General features: G+C 35.6%; 1 protein-coding gene across 1 annotated transcript in view; it reads left to right on the forward strand.

Annotated features, from left to right (window-relative positions):
* The window catches only part of DPYD (dihydropyrimidine dehydrogenase), an 892,784-nt gene that overhangs the window by 472,170 nt on the left and 401,297 nt on the right, over positions 1–19,317 (forward strand). The gene's annotated exons all lie outside the window — the stretch shown is intronic.

The raw sequence follows: 19,317 nt of genomic DNA on the forward strand, positions 1-19,317 counted from the left end.
GTAGCATTATACAATTTCTGAAACCCTGTGTGTTCTTTTTATTATCCAGTCTCCAGACTGTGCTTGTACACAAGATTTATAGACTGCTCACTGCTATAGCCACACCTGCCTAAGGGCACCCTCGTGTTCCCCCAGCACTTGTTCATGCAGCCAGTTCCCATCTGAAGAGCCCTCCCCATTATATCCCTTACTAGAAATTTAATTTAGCCTTAAAATTCCCTTAAAACTTAACTCCCTTAAAATTGTGTTCCCATAAACCACTGGAACTCTAGAACTACCGGCTTTAATAGGAAAAAGACAAAAATTGCAATGAAATTTCAACACACTGTGTAGTCTTGTAAAATGAAGTGAGTGAGCTAGTATCCAGCTCTTTTCTTCTCTACCATGCTAAATGTTTGATTAGAACATTTAAAATCTTTTTAGAGTTACCTGAGTACCAGATTTATGTCTCTCTGAGAAACTAATATTGTAAATTACTAGTTTCAAGTGTATAGCAAAGTAATTCAGTTATATATGTATATATATATATTCTCTTTAAGATTATTTTCCATTATATGTTATTACAAGATACTGAATACAGATCCCTGTGCTATTCAGTAGGTTCTTGTAGTTTATCTCATTTATGTATAGTAGTGTGTATATATTAGCTTAACAGTTTCTGAGTTCCCTTGTGTCTCCTGCAGCCATATTTCGATGACACAGTCACCACTCAGCAAAGACCAGAGTCCTCTCCTCTGTTCTCTTCTTCTTCAAGTTAGGACTTTTTTTATCCTTTCAGGTGGCAACATGATGTAATTTATTATTTGATACAAACTGGTCAATAATATATTTGTCCTGATTTAGCTATATGGTTGAATTTAAATTGCTATAAGTTTTTAGAAAAGAAGTGAGAAATTTATTAAAAGATTTACTATTGGCTTCTTTTAAGCTATCTTATTTATGGGACACGGTTACTCCCTCTTAAATTCCATTGTTCTCAGGATCACGTTTGACTATTCACGGGTCATCCTCGTTTTGTTGGTTTTCTCTCTCTGGCCCTTGTTCCTGTAAGTTGTTTTATATACTGTGATTTCCCAGTTCTTGGACAAAAATGACTCAGCTCCAGCATTCACCCATTTTTCCAGTGAAGTTTTGTGTTAAGTGGAGCTCATTTAAATCCAGTGCCCCCACAGGGAAGGTGATGACCCTGGAATCACTGCTTTATTTCTTAACGTTTTTAAATACTGCAAATAATTTCAGAGGCAATGAAAAAGTTTCTTTCGAATTGAACTCCCCCGAGCCCTGGATTTCCATGGCTTTCTTCACTGCTGATGTTTTAGTACAGTGGTATGAATATGAAAACTGTTAGTACTAGGGGATTAACTTCTCCCTGGTGCTCCGTGCAATATTTTAAAGGTGTCCTGACATTATAGATTATGCTGAAATAATAGAACATACTTGGTATTACATTCTGTATTCATATTTACTGTAAAATGTATTGCTATAGCACATTCCTTAACTTCCTATAGACAAGAATATAATGTACAACAGAAAAGTGCATTTTTTTTAGAAACACCAAAATGAAAGTTGTTGATTTTAAAAGACATTTTGTCACAGATGAGTGAGAGAGAAAGAGATCAAACCAGCAAGTCTAGCCAATCCAAGGTTTCATTCATGCATCTCTTCTGCTTAGTGCTTTCCCCTTCGGTATCATTAGCATTTTCATTTCGAAAAATGACAGTCTGCAGTAGAAGCAGTAAAAATGTTCAACCTGTGGTTTAAATTATTGATTTTTTAGAATATTGAAGCAGTATTTCAAATGGATTTTGTTAGAGATACTTCTGGGTGGGGGGTTTCAAAGGTAATTTGATATCCAAAAGCCTGTATATTTCAAAGACTTTTCATTCTTTGAATTTCTTTAGACTCTGGTTGATTGGATAAAACTGTTTATTGTCTTCAGGATTATAAGTAGCAGATCATTGCTGCTTGAACTTGAAACATATCTTTGCAGACTGTGTTCTTTGTGATTTATGCTGTATGTTCAGACTATGATCAACTGGAAAAATAAATCTTCATTTGGAAACAAAACCTGATTTAAAATAAAGGAAAACACATTGTAACTGGCATGCATAGAAGGTCGACAGTCCAGTGATAGCCAGTTTATTGTAATAAAGCATCCAATGTATGGTTCTATAAGGATGGATTTTCCTGAAGCTCCTCAAATTTGTGTTATGCTCATAGGGAGGAGAGTGTGGCTGCAGGGATTTTCCTTAAAATCTTTTTAAGTCTCTCCCCACAGTCAACACTGCCATATGAACAGAAAATGTTTCGACAAGGAGCGAGATTAGTGACTGCTGTGTGTATGCTGTCCAGGTAGTTTGCTATTCTCAGCATGTTCCTACTTATGGAAAAAAGCTACTTAAAAATTACATTATATCAAAATGCCTTGATCTGTAATCATTCTACAAGTCAAAGCTCTATTGAAGTCAATGAGGGCTTGGAGTGCAAATTTATGACTGTATTGAGCTTAATATGTGAAGAGTTGCATCATATTTTGTGATGTCAAGTATCACACAGCAATGGGATGACACAAATTTGAAATAAAACCTGATATTCCCTCCTTGATAAGTGGAAATGAATTAAAAACACTGTATCAGAAGAGCTCCTTTTGAGGCATTGGGACTTAAAAGGGAAAGCTGCTACTGAATACTGAATGCAGGAGCTGTATCCATAATCATGTATCCATAATAAGTCCTGTTGTTTCAACCAGTTTGAAAATGCATTCTCAGTGGCAGTGCTACTATGATAGTTGGGTGGATAATCTGCTGATGTTGCAGCTTTGAAAGAAAAATATTTAATGTGAGGGTGCAAAATTCTAGGATCAAATCTCCTATCTTCCTCTAAAAAGTTTATACAGAGGAAAATATGACTGAAATAATTTATGACATTGATCATCTGATTTAATCATCATGATAAATCTTAGAAATGAGAATGTAATATCTTCTCACATTATTTCATAATCCTATGATGAAGGAATCAGAATCCCAGAGAAGTAAGTAAACTATTCAGGGTCACATAGCTATTAAATGATGAAGCCAGAATTCTTACTCAGATTTATCTAACTCCAAAATCAATTGTTTTTTGACTATAAAATATCTTCCCTTATTCTTTAATCATGTTACTCTAAAAATGGCATCAAAGGAAACTTTAAAAAATAATAATGACACAAATGAGCAGTGAGCCCTCACAAATGTGCAGTATGTGTAATGTTTAATTCTTTTTGGTTTCAGGGGTAAAGTCATGCATATTTGCTCCATTCTCCAATTCATTAAATGTTTACCCAATTGAAAGCAATTCTTATTGGTTTATATTCCAGAAGCTGTGGGTTAACTGCCTCTCTGAGTCTCCACAGCAAGCCTATGAAGTATGTATTAACATTAGTCCCATACAGCAGACGAGGATGAGACCCAGAATGCTTGCTTTCAGAGGCGCTATTAGTAAGTGGTAGAGCAGATGAGAGTATAAACCATAAGGAATTGTTGTGAATAGGCAGTGAGTCAATGGTAGTGATAATGATGATAATGTACTAGTAAAGATACTGCAGTTGTGAATACTTTATAGAAAGAGAATCAATACTTTATAGAAAGGACTCATAGAAAGGTTAGTGACCTGCCCAACCAGTATCATGCAGTGGTTGATTTGGCATAGTGATGAAAGTACTTGATACATTTCTTGGCATCTAGTAATTGCCCCCAAAATATTAAGGGTAACATTACTATGTACATAGGGCACGAATCAAAATTTTGTTCCATTTTGAATGAATGAATAAAGCACTGTTCTCTTTTCTGATTCACCAAGCAACTTTTCATCTAGCACTGCCATTGGGAATGAATTTTTTTTTTTTTATTAGTTGGAGGCTAATTACTTCACAACATTTCAGTGGGTTTTGTCATAAGTTGATATGAATCAGCCAAAGAGTTACACGTACTTCCCGTCCTAATCCCCCGCTCCCACCTCCCTCTCCACCCGATTCCTCTGGGTCTTCCCAGTGCACCAGGCCCGAGCACTTGTCTCATGCATCCAACCTGGGCTGGTGATCTGTTTCATTGTAGATAATATACATGCTGTTCTCTCGAAACATCCCACCCTCACCTTCTCCCACAGAGTTCAAAAGTCTGTTCTGTACTTTTGTGTCTCTTTTTCTGTTTTGCATATAGGGTTATCATTGCCATCTTTCTAAATTCCATAAATATGTGTTAGTATGCTGCAATGTTCTTTATCTTTCTGACTTACTTCACTCTATATAATGGGCTTCAGTTTCATTCATCTCATTAGAACTGATTCAAATGAATTCTTTTTAACGGCTGAGTAATATTCCATGGTGTATATGTACCACAGCTTCCTTATCCATTCATCTGCTGATGGGCATCTAGGTTGCTTCCATGTCCTGGCTATTATAAACAGTGCTGCGATAAACATTGGGGTGCACGTGTCTCTTTCAGATCTGGTATCCTCAGTGTGTATGCCCAGAAGTGGTATTGCTGGGTCATATGGCAGTTCTATTTCCAGTTTTTTAAGGAATCTCCACACTCTTCTCCATAGTGACTGTACTAGTTTGCATTCCCACCAACAGTGTAAGAGGGTTCCCTTTTCTCCACACCCTCTCCAGCATTTATTGCTTGTAGACTTTTGGATAGCAGCCATCCTGACTGGCGTGTAATGGTACCTCATTGTGGTTTCGATTTGCATTTCTCTAATAATGAGTGATGTTGAGCATCTTTTCATGTGTTTGTTAGCCATCTGTATGTCTTCTTTGGAGAAATGTCTGTTTAGTTCTTTGGCCCATTTTTTGATTGGGTCATTTATTTGTCTGGAATTGAGTTTCAGGAGTTGCTTGTATATTTTTGAGATTAATCCTTTGTCTGTTTCTTCATTTGCTATTATTTTCTCCCAATCTGAGGGCTGTCTTTTTACCTTACTTATAGTTTCCTTTGTAGTGCAAAAGCTTTTAAGTTTCATTAGTCCCATTTGTTTATTTTTGCTTTTATTTCCAATATTCTGGGAGGTGGGTCATAGAGGATCTTGCTGAGATTTATGTTGGAGAGTGTTTTGCATATGTTCTCCTCTAGGAGTTTTATAGTTTCTGGTCTTACATTTAGATCTTTAATCCATTTTGAGTTTATTTTTGTGTATGGTGTTAGAAAGTGTTCTAGTTTCATTCTTTTACAAGTGGTTGACCAGTTTTCCCAGCACCACTTGTTAAAGAGATTGTCTTTTTTCCATTGTATATCCTTGCCTCCTTTGTCAAAGATAAGGTGTCCATAAGTTTGTGGATTTATCTCTGGGCTTTCTATCCTGTTCCATTGATCTATATTTCTGTCTTTGTGCCAGTACCATACTGTCTTGATGACTGTGGCTTTGTAGTATAGTCTGAAGTCAGGCAGGTTGATTCCTCCAGTTCCATTCTAATGAATTTTTAAGTTGATTTAAATATCAACAGGACTTATTATGGTTATACCTCAGGTATTCAGTAGCAAGTTTCCCTTTCATGTCCCGATTTGCTAGGGGACTTTGTCCAAGTTATTTCAGCTCTAAGTTTCAGTTTCCTATTTCTAAACATGTTGTAATGCAGTAGTAATAACTACAAGTTACTGAGGTCACCCATGTGTCAAGTATACTCCTAGCAAATAGAAGTAAAACCTTATAAAGTGTTTATGACATAGCAAGTGCTCAACAAATGGTAACTATCATTATTGATGCATTTTATCATCTTTGTGATAGTAGGAAAGGATTAACCAGGAAAGTAACCTCAGGTCAAGTCTGTGATAATATCATTGAGTAGTTCTAGCACATGTAGTTGTGGTGGGAATAGACTCATCAGGGACAATCTGAGAATTCCTGAGTCTTGATTCGTTGCCTTTTACTGTACTAAATTCACCCAGTTTTTAGAACTGGGCTTTTGCCTTGATGACAAGGTAAGAACATGGGTTCAAACTTTTTTTTTGTTTGTTTCATTATATTCATTTGTTGATTTTTGAATTCGACTTATTAGTGATATCAGACATTTTGATATTGTCTTGCTCTGTCTGATTTATTTCACTAAACATAATACCTCCCAGGTCTATTCATGTTGTTGCTAGTGGCAAAATTTCACTATTTATTCATAGATGGATAGTATTTTGCTGTTAGTATACACTCACACACATACATATATACATATATATACACCACATCTTCTTTATCCCTTCATCTCTTAGTGGACACTTAGGTTGCTTACATATCTTGGCTACTGTAAATAATGCTGCTATGAACATTGGGGTGCATGTATCTTTTCAAATTAGTGCTTTCTTTTACTTCAGATAAAACCAGAAGAGGAATTGCTGAATCATATGGTAGTTGTATACTTAGTTTTATAGGGACCTCCATACTATTTTCCACAGTGGCCACACTAATTTAAATTACCACCAACAGTGTACAAAGGCTCCCTTTTCCCCATATCCTTATAAACATTTGTTTTGTGGTATTTTTGGATGACAGCCATTCTGATAAGTGTGAGATGCTATCTCATATGGTTTGGATTTGCTTTTGTCTAATAATTAGCAATATTCAGCATTTTTTCCTATACCTGTTAGCTATCTTTTTTTGAAAAATGTCTATTCAGGTGTTCTCCCCATTTTTTCACTGGGTTGTTTGGGTTTTGATACTGAATTATATGAGCTGTTAATATATTTTTGATATTAACCGTTTAGGGTGACACATGCCCCAAACTCATTAGTTCCTTAAAAATACATTTTTCATCATCATAGTTTCTCCTAAAAATAAGGTTCCTGATATCAACAGGTATAAATAGTTTCATGAAGCTATGGTTTGTCTTTTCAGCCAAGTTTTATGTGCTCACATAGTGTATTATCCTATCATTGTCACCATTTTTTGGACATTTCACCCATAAGTCATGTCAGTTTGTGGTTAACTTATGATATAGAGATTAAATTTACAATAGACATAAATATTCTTTTGATATATATATGTAAATTATTAAATGGTACATAAATTGAAATATTAGATACAAATTTTTATGGAACCTGTTTTGAATGATTGAAAGGGATAATGGAACTTAGTATTCATGTCACAGTAAAAACTTTTACTTACAGAAAATTTCAAGATGTAGAAAACATGCCCACCCCCAAGCTGCAATACTTATAACTTTATAGCCAACTCTCAACCATTTTTACCTCACCACTTTTTCTATTTTGGGTTGAAGTAAATATCAGTTGTTTTATGATTTAATTGGTAAATATTTCAATATATGTTCAGAAACACTTTTAAAATGAAAATGATACTAGAATAACAACTAAAGATAATTTTAAAATTCCTTAGTATTATAAAATACCTAGTTTCTTGTTTGTTTTTAATTTTGTTGGTTTATTTGAATTAGTATATCCAAATAAGATCCCTAGATAGCAGTTGTTTGATGTTTCTCTTAAATCTCTTATAAATTTTCCACCTCTTTAAAATTTTTTATTGAAGTTTTTGTTAGAAAAGCCAACTAATCTACCCTTTAGAGCTTTTTAAAAAATTTGTTTATTGTCTCTTTGATCTTTCTTTTAAATTATCTCTAGATTCTTAGATATATTGTAATGTATGTAATATATGGTTGAAAGTGAAGTTGCTCAGTCATGTTTGACTCTTTGCGACCCCATGGACTGTAGCCCACCAGGCTCCTCAGTCCATGGAATTTTCCAGGAAAGAGTACGGGAGTGGGTTGCCATTTCCTTCTCCAGGGGATCTTCCCAACCCAGGGATTGAACCTGGGTGTCCCGCACTGCAGGCAGACGCTTTACCGTCTGAGCCACCAGGGGAGCCCCAAGAAAGTGAAAGTGTAGTCGTTCAGTCGTGTCCGACTCTGCGACCCATGGACTGTAGCCTACCAGGCTCCTCAGTCCATGGGATTCTCCAGGCAAGAGTAGTGGAGTCCGTTGCCATTTCGTACACTCCAGGGAATCTTCCCGACCCAGGGATCGAACCCGGCTCTCCCACAATGTAGGCAGACGCCTTTACCCTCTGAGCCACAATATATGGTTAGATCTAGAGAATTGATAGTTTGTGGTGGTGTTTTGGCAAGAATGTCTAATAGCTATCTATACTCATCTCTCAGGGTATAAAAATAACCACTTTTCTGTATTGATGATGCTTGTAAGTAGCTATTGGTCATCTCAAGAGGTTATAAACCCCAAAGAGCCCCAGGTTACATGTTTTCTCTAGTGTCTTAGTAGTACCCTGACCTAGAAAACAAATTTTGTTATTCATATTACTCTGTTGGTTATGGGTCTATTAATTTATTTGGCATTGCATAAATATGATACTATATTTCTATCTTACCTTCTTCAGATGTTAACTAGAATTTTGTAAAGAGTGATTTCCTACCATGAATTATTTGATATGACCCTGGAGCTAGAGTTCATATAGGATAAGCAAGATAAATGCTTTAGTTTTTCCACTTATTTATAAGTTTTCACATGACTCTGGTAATGCTTTTGTATTTTTTGACAGCTTCCTTGCTTTTTGATAAGATAAAACATTTTAGGCTCACTTTGCTTGCTTTCTGCCTTGAAATAGAATTAGTCATTTCTCTAAGCAATTTTAATTAAAAAGTAGTGTTTAGAGACCATAATCTGGATCTTAGGGCCACCCACTGATGTTAGGTTGGTCATTGCTTCTAGGCTTTAAAAAGGCAGCCATCTAAATATTAACTGTTTTAGAATAAAATAAATAATAATACAAATTATGTCCAATGCACTTTCAAACTGCATGATTTTTAGTTAACATTGTCAGTGTTACATTTATACTTTCTTTCTTCTGTACTATACACAGCAAAACCATTATCCCAACAAATTTAATACTGAAAAAATGTTGACATATATTTTATTTTGTTTTGCTTTAGATTATGTTTATCCCACTGGAGATACACAAGTCACAGTGTTTTAAAGTAGCTGTATTGTATAGCACCTCTCTGTGTGGTTATTCCTCTAGCTGGTATTCAATTATACAAAATATGGTCCAGAGACAGATATATGCAAGATATAGTCAAAGAAGTCAAGCTTGTATTTGTGTTCTTTCCCCCATCCTCTCTCTTGCCCAGTCTTTACCTGACTACAAACATAAAAATTTAGATTGGAGGTTTAACTGAAAATGTGTTACATTGGGAGGTTGGAGGATGGATTTACATGAGAGGTAATATAAAAAGAACTAAAATCTTAGCTTCCATAATGGGAAATTACAGGTGAAAGCAGAGGCAGGTGGAGAACTTTTTTTGCACAAAGATGACTGGCCTATTCTCAGTACCTATAAATACAGACTTTTAGTAACTACTCCTAGTAAGAGAACTAAATTTGCTATCTTTGATTCCCAATAAAATATTATATATTCTTTCTTATTATCAATAATGAAACTGGCCTGCCCATATCCTTCATTTATCCAAACCAGTTTTACTCATGTGTGCCTGAATTTGGTTCAGCCTTCACCTGAGTGGGAAAAAAAAAAAAAAAAAAAACAGTGGAATTTAAGTATATTTTTTCTATTAGAGTACTCACGTAGAAACTATCTTTGCCTCAAGTTCTTCACCATAAATAACCTAATGATGTCAGTCAATACTTATAGAATTGTAGCAATCTTAAACTCTAATGGGGAAGGAAAAATATAGGTGTCTATGGTGTGTGCATTGATTTTTAACAGTTCATCCTTAGTGGAAAGTGTAATTGAATATGTTTTCAGGTGGATAATACCACTTTAAAGGAGGAATAAGACAGTTCAGTGCAATGGGAAGAACTGGATACATCCACATATTAAGTAACTGTATAGTTCACTGAATGACAGTAAGTCTTTATATTTAGATTATATACATGTATCCCTAGATCATTATCTCAGCAACAGCACTATCTTCTTCAACTGTTGCCAAGTTGACATCTAGTATCACTATCATAACTTTCAATGTGATACACTTTTCCTTCTCCCCTCACCCCTGTCACCCCCCAAGAGGAGAAGGTAATGCTTTGGTTTTAATAGAAGCAATATGGAAAAAAATACTTCTATGCAGTAGTGATTTATAATCCACTATCAGTACTTTCTTTCTTTAGGAATGTGTATGTGTGTGTGTTTTTAGATGAATCTATGTGTGTAAATGATCATGCATATACAAAGAGAGAGGGGAAAAGTGGAGTTCACAGAATTTTCTAAGAGGAACTAGTAATTTAAAATATTTGTTGAATAAAAATGTGTGCCAATGTAGGCATCAATTAGTTAAATGAAACAGTCAAAGGAACCATGGCTTTTTTACTTAAAAAATAGCTTTAACTTTATCAAGATTTTAAGGTTCTAACAAGATAGTTATATTAATGCATGTGGTTTTATTTATCTTTTTGCTGTCTGCCTTAGTACAATGAGGTACTAAGTACCTCATTGGTATTATTCACTCATTTTTAAAAAATGACATCCCAATTCTCATCGTATGGATTGGACGTAGCATGATTTATTCAACTTTATTTTTCTTGGTGGACATTTGGATTTTATAAATTTTTGTCATTTTGTAATGTTCGCATTTCGTGTCCTGGACTATTATTTCTCTAAACTGGATTCCTAAAGGGGAATGTTGATTCAAAAGCATCTGTATTATTTAATTTTGAGAAACACTGAAGGTTAAATTTTGAAAAATGTCCTAGCAGTTCACACAGCCAGTAATGTAAGAGTATCTATCCATATTCACCATGAAGTCCACCATTGAATGTTATATCAATCTTTCCTTTTTTTTTTTTTTTACTTTCAGTCTTTAAAACATAAAGGAAAGCAGCTTAGCCCAAAAAGCATGTTTATTTGAGAATAGCAGAGGAATTGCAATTTAGGACATGCCAACTATGACTGAACCACAGTTATATCTGAAGAACAAAGTAGAGGAACATTCTTTTGGAAAGTATGGGGTTGGGAGGGGCTGTTTGAAAATTCCCTGGAGGAAAACAAGAGTTCAGCATAGTGGCAGATTCTTATTGATTGAGCCTCGCTGTTTTTTTGGTTGGGCTATTGGTGGGCAAGGAAAAAATCTTGAGAGTGGTGGTGCAAGAGAGATCCCACTTCAGGGCTTGTCCACTTCATTTAAAAAGAGGTTTTCTTTATTCATTTTCACACACTGTGTTGTAAAAATCCTATGGTTGAAAAATGACATCTCCTGGTTCCCGTGCATTTTCCTGAGGACTGGCAGAGTTGAGCATCTTTTTATGCTGTTACCTTTATTTGCTCTCCTTCCTCTGTGAAATGACTGTGCACATCCTTTAACTATGCTTTTTTATTTTTTCCTTTCTCCTCCAAAACTTTAATAAAGAATAAGGGCAAATATTGACTTCTTTTCTGTTGAGTCCTTTGTCTCTAACAATTGAGGGGTATTTTTATACATAGAGAATAGTAATCTTTAATGTAGTACGTTGTATACCACATTTAAGCCTACTTTCTATAACTATTTTAAAACAAAAGTTTGTTGTTAGCAATGTATGTACCCAGAGTTAAACCTCAAATAATACTAAAAATATTTCTACGAAATTCAACTGTACCCTGCCCCACTTTTTAGCACTTTCTTTTCTTGCTATCGCAAAGCAATTCTTTCAATTCTTACCATTTTTTTTTTTGAGATTTTTAAAACACTGTGATTCTAAATAATGTACTTACATTGCATTTTTCAGTTAGACATTTCCTATTGGCTTCCTATTACAGTTTCTAAGAATTTTATTCTCAATTATTAATGCTTACCTTACTTTGTGTAAATATTGTTCATTGTTGACTCAAGTTGTGTGCAATGAATTTTCCCTTTGACTTACAAATGTTTGTTTTACATAGATTTAATAATTGCACCTTTTAAACAAGTTTTTTTTTATATAACTTTCCTTCTTTTTCATGTGTATTTTACCTGATTTCTTAGATATGCATAAGCAATTTTTCCACAAAAAGTTCCAAAGATTCAGTCAGCTTGTTCTGACTTATGGAGACCACCCACTTCTGTTCTAATCTAGACTCTTATTTCTGAATTTTCAAATTACTTTATGCTACTCTGCATGTTTCCTGAATCCCATTTCTTCCTTTCTTAGTTAGATCTCTTATTTTCCTAAAACCAGTCCTCCAGAAAGCTCCTCAGAAAGGATGTATAGCAGGAACATTTTTAGAATTCTCCCTGATTTAAGATTTCTAGCTTAAAAGTTACGCCTCTTCAAAAATTTGAGGCATTTCTTCTTGCTTTCTAGAATTTAAATGATGCTCTTGAGAAATAAGTTTTTTAGGCAGAAATAAAGGAAAAGCAGGGAAGTGCAATGTCTATATCGGGAAGCAAAGCTTTTTCAGAAATTCTCAGATTACTTTTCACTGGCCAGATCTATATCAAATGGCTTCCCCTAGGTGTAAGAGAATATTGGGAGGCAAGTCTTAAACTGGGCACATTGTTCCCTAAATGATATCTGGAATCTGTGAGTAAGAACAAAAGTAGAAGTGAACATTAGATAGGCAGTGAACAATGCCTGATGAATTTGGTTTCACTATAATTTTAAGGTTAATAATTTACTATTTGACATTTAAAGCTGTGTTTAGTTTGTTTGCTGTTACAAATAATGCTATACATACTATATGTATACATATAAATTTATATTTTGTATGACTTACATTTGAAATAAAATCTCAGCAGTAAGCCTGTTGTTTAAAAAGTACATTTTATTGCACCTCTGTTGCTAAATTCCTTCAAGTTTTCCAGTGTAAACTCTAGTAATAGCCCATGAAGTTTCCTATTCCCTCAAGTTTCACCAATATTCACCAAGTTTTATCATAAAATAAATTCTGTTTTGATAGGCATATAATGGGGTATCTTTTAAACTTCTTTGATTACTAATGAGGTAAACTTCTTTTGTGTTGCTCTTTTCATTTTTCATATGAATTTTTATTTTACCAGCTGTTTGTTTCATATTTATTGGCCATTTTTCTCTTAGAAGTCTCACCTTTTTCTTACTGATTTAAAACCTTTTATAATTGCACTTATGGTTATTCTTATCAGCAGCCGTTGTCTTTGGATTTGCATTAGTAGTCTAGCTCAGAAACACAGTATCAGGTTTGCTGAGCTTTGAAGAAGACCTGGGGCAGGTCTGTTCAGCATCCAGAGTGGCAGCAGAGTGGAAGTGACACGAATCTCTGGCACAGTTTCCAACATCCCCAGAATAGAAGAGAGGCTACCTGGGTGAGGACACTCAGTTCAGCCAACCCATCACCTCTTTGGGATCCAGTTAGTCTTTTTTACCTTGCTAGATAAAGCGTCTGCCTACAATGTGGGAGACCCCGGTTCAATCCCTGGGTCGGGAAGATCCCCTGGAGAATGAAATGGCAACCCACTCCAGTGTTCTTGCCTGGAGAATCCCAGGGATGGAGGAGCCTGGTGGGCTGCCTTCTATGGTGTCGCACAGAGTCGGACACGACTGAAGCGACTTAGCAGCAGCAGCAGCAGTCTTTTTTACTTTGCTAGGTAAAGCGTCTGCCTACAATGTGGGAGATCCCGGTTCCATCCCTGGGTCGGGAAGGTCCCCTGGAGAAGGAAATGGCAACCCACTCCAGTATTCTTGTCTGGAGGATCCCATGGATTGCGGAGCCTTGTAGGCTGCAGTCCACGGGGTCGCAAAGAGTCGGACACAACTGGGCGACTTCACTTTCACTTTTCACCTTGCTAATTTATGGTTCTCTCAGTGCTAGGTATGTGGCTCCCATTCTTTGATGTAGCTACATCTAATCAATTAATTAATTAATGGCCAAACTCAATAACATGGTGCAACTGTCCAATGAGTAGAGCATAATCTCAGCAGGACTCTCGTTTAAAGTAGATGGGATATACATTCTTTGAATTATTGTTGTAAGGAGAATTTAGCCAAAGATCAAGTTTTTGAGCATCTCTGAAGCTAGAGCAGGGGAAGGCAATGGCAACCCACCCCAGTACTCTTGCCTGGAAAATCCCATGGATGGAGGAGCCTGGTAGACTGCAGTCCATGGGGTCGCTAAGAGTCGGACAGGACTGAGCAACTTCACTTTCACTTTTCACTTTCATGCATTGGAGAAGGAGATGGCAACCCACTCCAATTATTCTTGCCTGGTGAATTCCAGGGACAGCGGAGCCTGATGGGCTGCCATGTATGGGGTTGCAGAGAATCAGATACAACTGAAGCGACTTAGCGGCAGCAGTAGCAGAAGCTAGAGCAAAGGTCAGCAAAGTCAGGCCCATGGGGCAAATCTGGCCCCTTGCTTAGTTTTGTAAGTAAAGTCTTATTGGAACACAGCCACACCCATTAGTTTATTTTATCTGTGGTAGCTTTCATGGTACAATTACAGAATAGTTAGGACAAGACTGAATCACAAAGACTGAAATATTAACTAAATAGCTCTTTACAGAAAACTTTTGCTGATACTGGAGCTGGAAGAGAAGACACAACTCAGCTGTTAATTCTTCCCTTCCAATTGAGCAAGAGTATTAATCCAAGTTAGCCATGCTGCAAATATTATCCCAGGTTTTCAATTATATTTTTATAATTATATGATATGGAAGTATATTTTAAATTTTTATTGTCTAGATTGTCCTATTTGTTTGCTTTCATTGTTGTTATACTTAGAAAATTTACCCACGTGTAAAATTGAGACTCATATTAACATATATTTCTTCTGTTTCCTCTAGTTCATTTACTTATTTTACTTTATAAAATTTAATATCTTTTCTGGTGTATAGACAGTCATCATTATTTTTAGCTTATGCATAGGTGCATGCATGCTCTGTTGTGTCTGACTCTTTGCGACTCTATAGACCGTAGCCCACCAGGATGCTCTGTCCAGGGAATTTTCCTGGCAAAAATACTGGAGTGGGTTGCCATTTCCTCCTCTATGGGATCTTCCCAACCCAAGGATCGAACTTGCATCTCCTGTGTCTCCTGCATTGACAGGTGAACTCTACAACCAAGTCACCTAGCAAGCCCATTTTTATTTTATTTTTTTCTCTAAATGATGTATCAATTGTTCTAGTACAGTTGATGACTATTTCATAAATATTTCCCTTAAATTGAACATTACAGTCTAACTATCCACCATATTCACAAACATGCCAACATACACTGGCTTTCGTTTTGCTCCATTGTTTGATTTCCTCTTGTGACAAAACCATGCTGATAAAATTACTGATTTTTATTCTTGTGTTAATTTTACTAATATATATTATTGCACTTTTCTTATTTTTACACTTTAGCTATTATCACTGCTTTATTTTTATAGGTAAAATTTGGAATCTTTTTTTTATAATTTCAAAAGTCAAAGGAATTTATATTCAAATTGCATTTTATTCACAACTTATTGCGTTCTGTAGGAAAAAAGTGATGTCCAATATTTGTTATAATCATATGTTTCATTCAGGCTAAATAAAAATTTAGGAAAGATGTTCAAAATGACAAAATTACATATCTATGCATTTTCATTCAGAAAACTAAGATCGTGGCATCTGGTCCCATCACTTCATGAGAAATAGATGGGGAGACAGTGGAAATAGTGTCAGACTTTATTTTTGGGGGCTCCAAAATCACTGCAGATGGTGATTGCAGCCATGAAATTAAAAACGCTTACTCCTTGGAAGGAAAGTTATGACCAACTTAGCATATTAAAAAGCAGAGACATTACTTTGCCAACAAAGGTTCATCTAGTCAAGGCTATGGTTTTTCCAGTGATCATGTATGCATGTGAGAGCTGGACTGTGAAGAAAGCTGAGTGCCAAAGAATTGATGCTTTTGAACTATGGTGTTGGAGAAGACGCTTGAGAGTCTTCAAGGAGATCCAACCAGTCCATCCTAAAGGAGATCAGTCCTGGGTGTTCATTGGAAGGACAGATGCTGAAGCTGAAACTCCAATACTTTGGCCACCTCATGTGAAGAGTTGACTCATTGGAGAAGACCCTGATGCTAGAAGGGATTGAGGGCAGGAGGAGAAGGGGACGACAAAGATGAGATGGCTGGATGGCATCACCGACTCAATGGACATGAGTTTGAGTAAACTCTGGGAGTTGGTGATGTACAGGGAGGCCTGGCGTGCTGTGATTCATGGGATCGCAAAGAGACACGACTGAGCAACTAAACTGAACTGAACTGATGCATTTTCTACATTATATACCACCATGAAACATTATATTCTGTGTTCCTGAAAAGGTGATTAGAATACTCAGAAGATCTAGACAAAAAAGTTCATAATGACCCAGATAACCACGATATGATCACTCACCTAGAGCCAGACATCCTGGAGTACAAAGTGAAGTGGGCCTTAGGAAGCATCACTACAAACAAAGCTAGTGGAGGTGATCGAATTCCAGTTCAGTTGTTTAAAATTCTAGAAGATGATGCTGTGAAAGTGCTGCAGTCAATATGCCATCAAATTTGGAAAACTCAGCATTGTCCACCTGACTGGAAAATGTCAGTTTTCATTCCAGTCCCAATGAAAGGCATTGCCAAAGAATGTCCAAACACTGCACAGTTACACTCATCTCACATGCTAGCAAAGTAATGCTCAAAATTCTCCCAGCTAGGCTTCAACAGTATATGAACCCTGAACTTCATATGTTCAAGCTGGATTTAGAAATGGCAGGGTAACCAGAGATCAAATTGCCAACATCCACTGGATCATTGAAAAAGCAAGAGAATTCCAACAAACATCTACTTCTGCTTCATTGACTACACTAAAGCCTTTGACTGTGTATATCACAATAAACTATGAATAATTCTACAAGAAATGGGAATACCAGACCACCTTACCTGCCAAGAAGTTTAGCATATTCATCATCTCTAGAAATATCCTTGTGTTTTTTGTGGATTTTTATTTTTTGATAGGAGCACTTATTATGAGGTTTATCCTCAACATATTCTAAAGTGCATAATACCATATTGTTATAACTATAGGTACAGTTTTGTAAGGCAGATCTCTACAACTCATTTGCATAAGAGAAATTTTATACCCATAACTAATAATCAGGGAGATTTGGACCTAAACTCACAAGTAGATATTACCTCAAACTTGTTAGGTTGCCTTAAAAAAACAAACAAAAAGACAAAAACCTGTTGGTGAAGATGTGGAAAAATAGGAACCATTCTAAAAGGAACTCTCTACAGAGAAATTATTGCTTCTTTAAATAGCTTTGGATATTAAAAGTATAGTTGAAATCATTTTGAATAGTTCCTAGTTATTGAGCAAGTTATTCCTTCTTAAGATGATTTGAAAAATAGTCTAAACTTCCTATGTCTGACTGTCCCTCATATAAATGATCACAGCTTTTATATATCATTTACCTCATATAAGATACTTCTTTTAACTATTCCTCATATGATATCATTTTAGGTCTCTTAACCATTTTTATTGTTTTTTAATGAAAGTGTCCTGTTGCCCCAAATTAGTAGCAGTACTCTTAACAGCTATAAAAAGAGGGGGAAAATCACATCCCTTTTCTAATACAAATTTACTATTAGTATATTCACTGTTTTCTGTGTGTAGCCTCCTTTTTTTACAGCCGTACTGAAATAAAAGCACCATGATATTTCATTATTTTCAGTTGATGAACTGTTCCCATTCTATCTTGCACTTGTGCATTTGGAGTGTTAGATCCAAAATACAATTACTCATCACATGCTATTTTAATAAATTAAATCTATCATTCTGGCCCATCAGCATCTCTTTGGGATTTGACTCTGTATCCAACATACTGGTCTTCCTTTCCGACTCTAGTGTTTTTTTCTTTTCTTTTAGTCCTGTCTTGGGACCATCCATGTTAGTCTTTGTGATCTCCCTTAAAACATATTGAAAGTAGAGACAGTGTTATTTGTAACTATTGGGGAAACTTTATTGATCTCACTATACAGATTTGCATCAATGAAGTGGGTACCTCAAGCTTTGTACAAAGTTTTCCTAAAAGGATATGTGCAGCCTAGGTCTTTTCTGCATTGTAGCATTAACTGTCTCTAGCTTAAATTCTTTCCCTTTACCAGAATAAGCAGTGTGGCATGTTATGAGGAAACTCGTTCAGAAATCTTAAAATCCTTTTGTGGGTCCAGTTGTGTCAGCTAACACTTGCAGCTTCTGTAAATTAGCAGAAGCTCTCCTAAAGACCAGAGTTCTCCATGCACAACATCCCTAATACACATTATCAATTCACCAAAATGAGATAGACATCAATATTAAATCAGATATATTGAAACTATAGAAAGGGTAAAGCATGTTAATGCACAAAAGACCATTGAACTATAATAAATATTTATGCTGTATCACATACTATTCTAAGCTCTACATGTACCTTGTTTTACCTTATCCAAGATAAGGTTTTTTTTTCCCAAGATAGCTTTTGAAATTTTTATTTCTGTCTTCATGTTACCAATGAGGAAAGTGAAGTGGAAGGAGGTTGTAGCTTGTCTAGGTGCCACAGCTAGTATGATGAGACAATTAGGGTGTGAACTCAGGTAATTTGACTTTATTTTTTAACCAATACAGCATACTGCTTCCTGGTATTAAAAAAAAAAAAGTCTTTGAAAATGCAGGGCAAATGGGTACAGTAGGATTAATGTAATCTGTATGGACCTGTGTCTCTTAATCTGATCTCTTACACCTTTGAAACACTTTCTTCTAATCCCGTCAAACCAATCAGCACATTTAATAAATACAATCTCTGTATTTCTATCAGGTCTTTATATGTCCATCAGTTATTTATAAAAATGACAAACATAACTTGGAGCCCTTTTGTTTAATATTAGAAATCCTTTTTTCATGTGAATAAGCAATTATTTAAGTTTTTTTTTCCCTAGTTCATTTCCTTCATTTTATCTAAGGGAACATTCAGATACCTTACTTGCTGTAATTTAGGTACTTGGGAATCTTCCACATTTCTCTCTATATTAGATTTGTAACCATTTCAAAAAGAAATAAGATTATTTTGAAATTACCCTATTACAAAATTGATCCAAGACACTGCAATCCAATTATAGGATCATTGTATGGTGCTGTGGTTAGTATCTACAATAAAGTTGTGAACCGTTAGTATAGCTTAGCTTTGTTATAGAAACAGAAACTTATCAATATGCTAATGAATGAATTTCAACATGCTCTTATTTGTAAAGTATTAAGCAGTGCTGCCTGTAATTATTTCTGTTACCAGAAAATCAGCAATAAAAATACTATTTTTCAAAAAACCAACCACAACCAAAAAAGTTTGTGAGGAAATAATGGCATTTTATTTGTGTCCTTTGTCTTTGCAATCGGAGCTTCCCCTTA

This window comes from Muntiacus reevesi, chromosome 1 (assembly GCF_963930625.1).
Source record: "Muntiacus reevesi chromosome 1, mMunRee1.1, whole genome shotgun sequence".
Classification (NCBI taxonomy): Eukaryota; Metazoa; Chordata; class Mammalia; order Artiodactyla; family Cervidae; genus Muntiacus; species Muntiacus reevesi.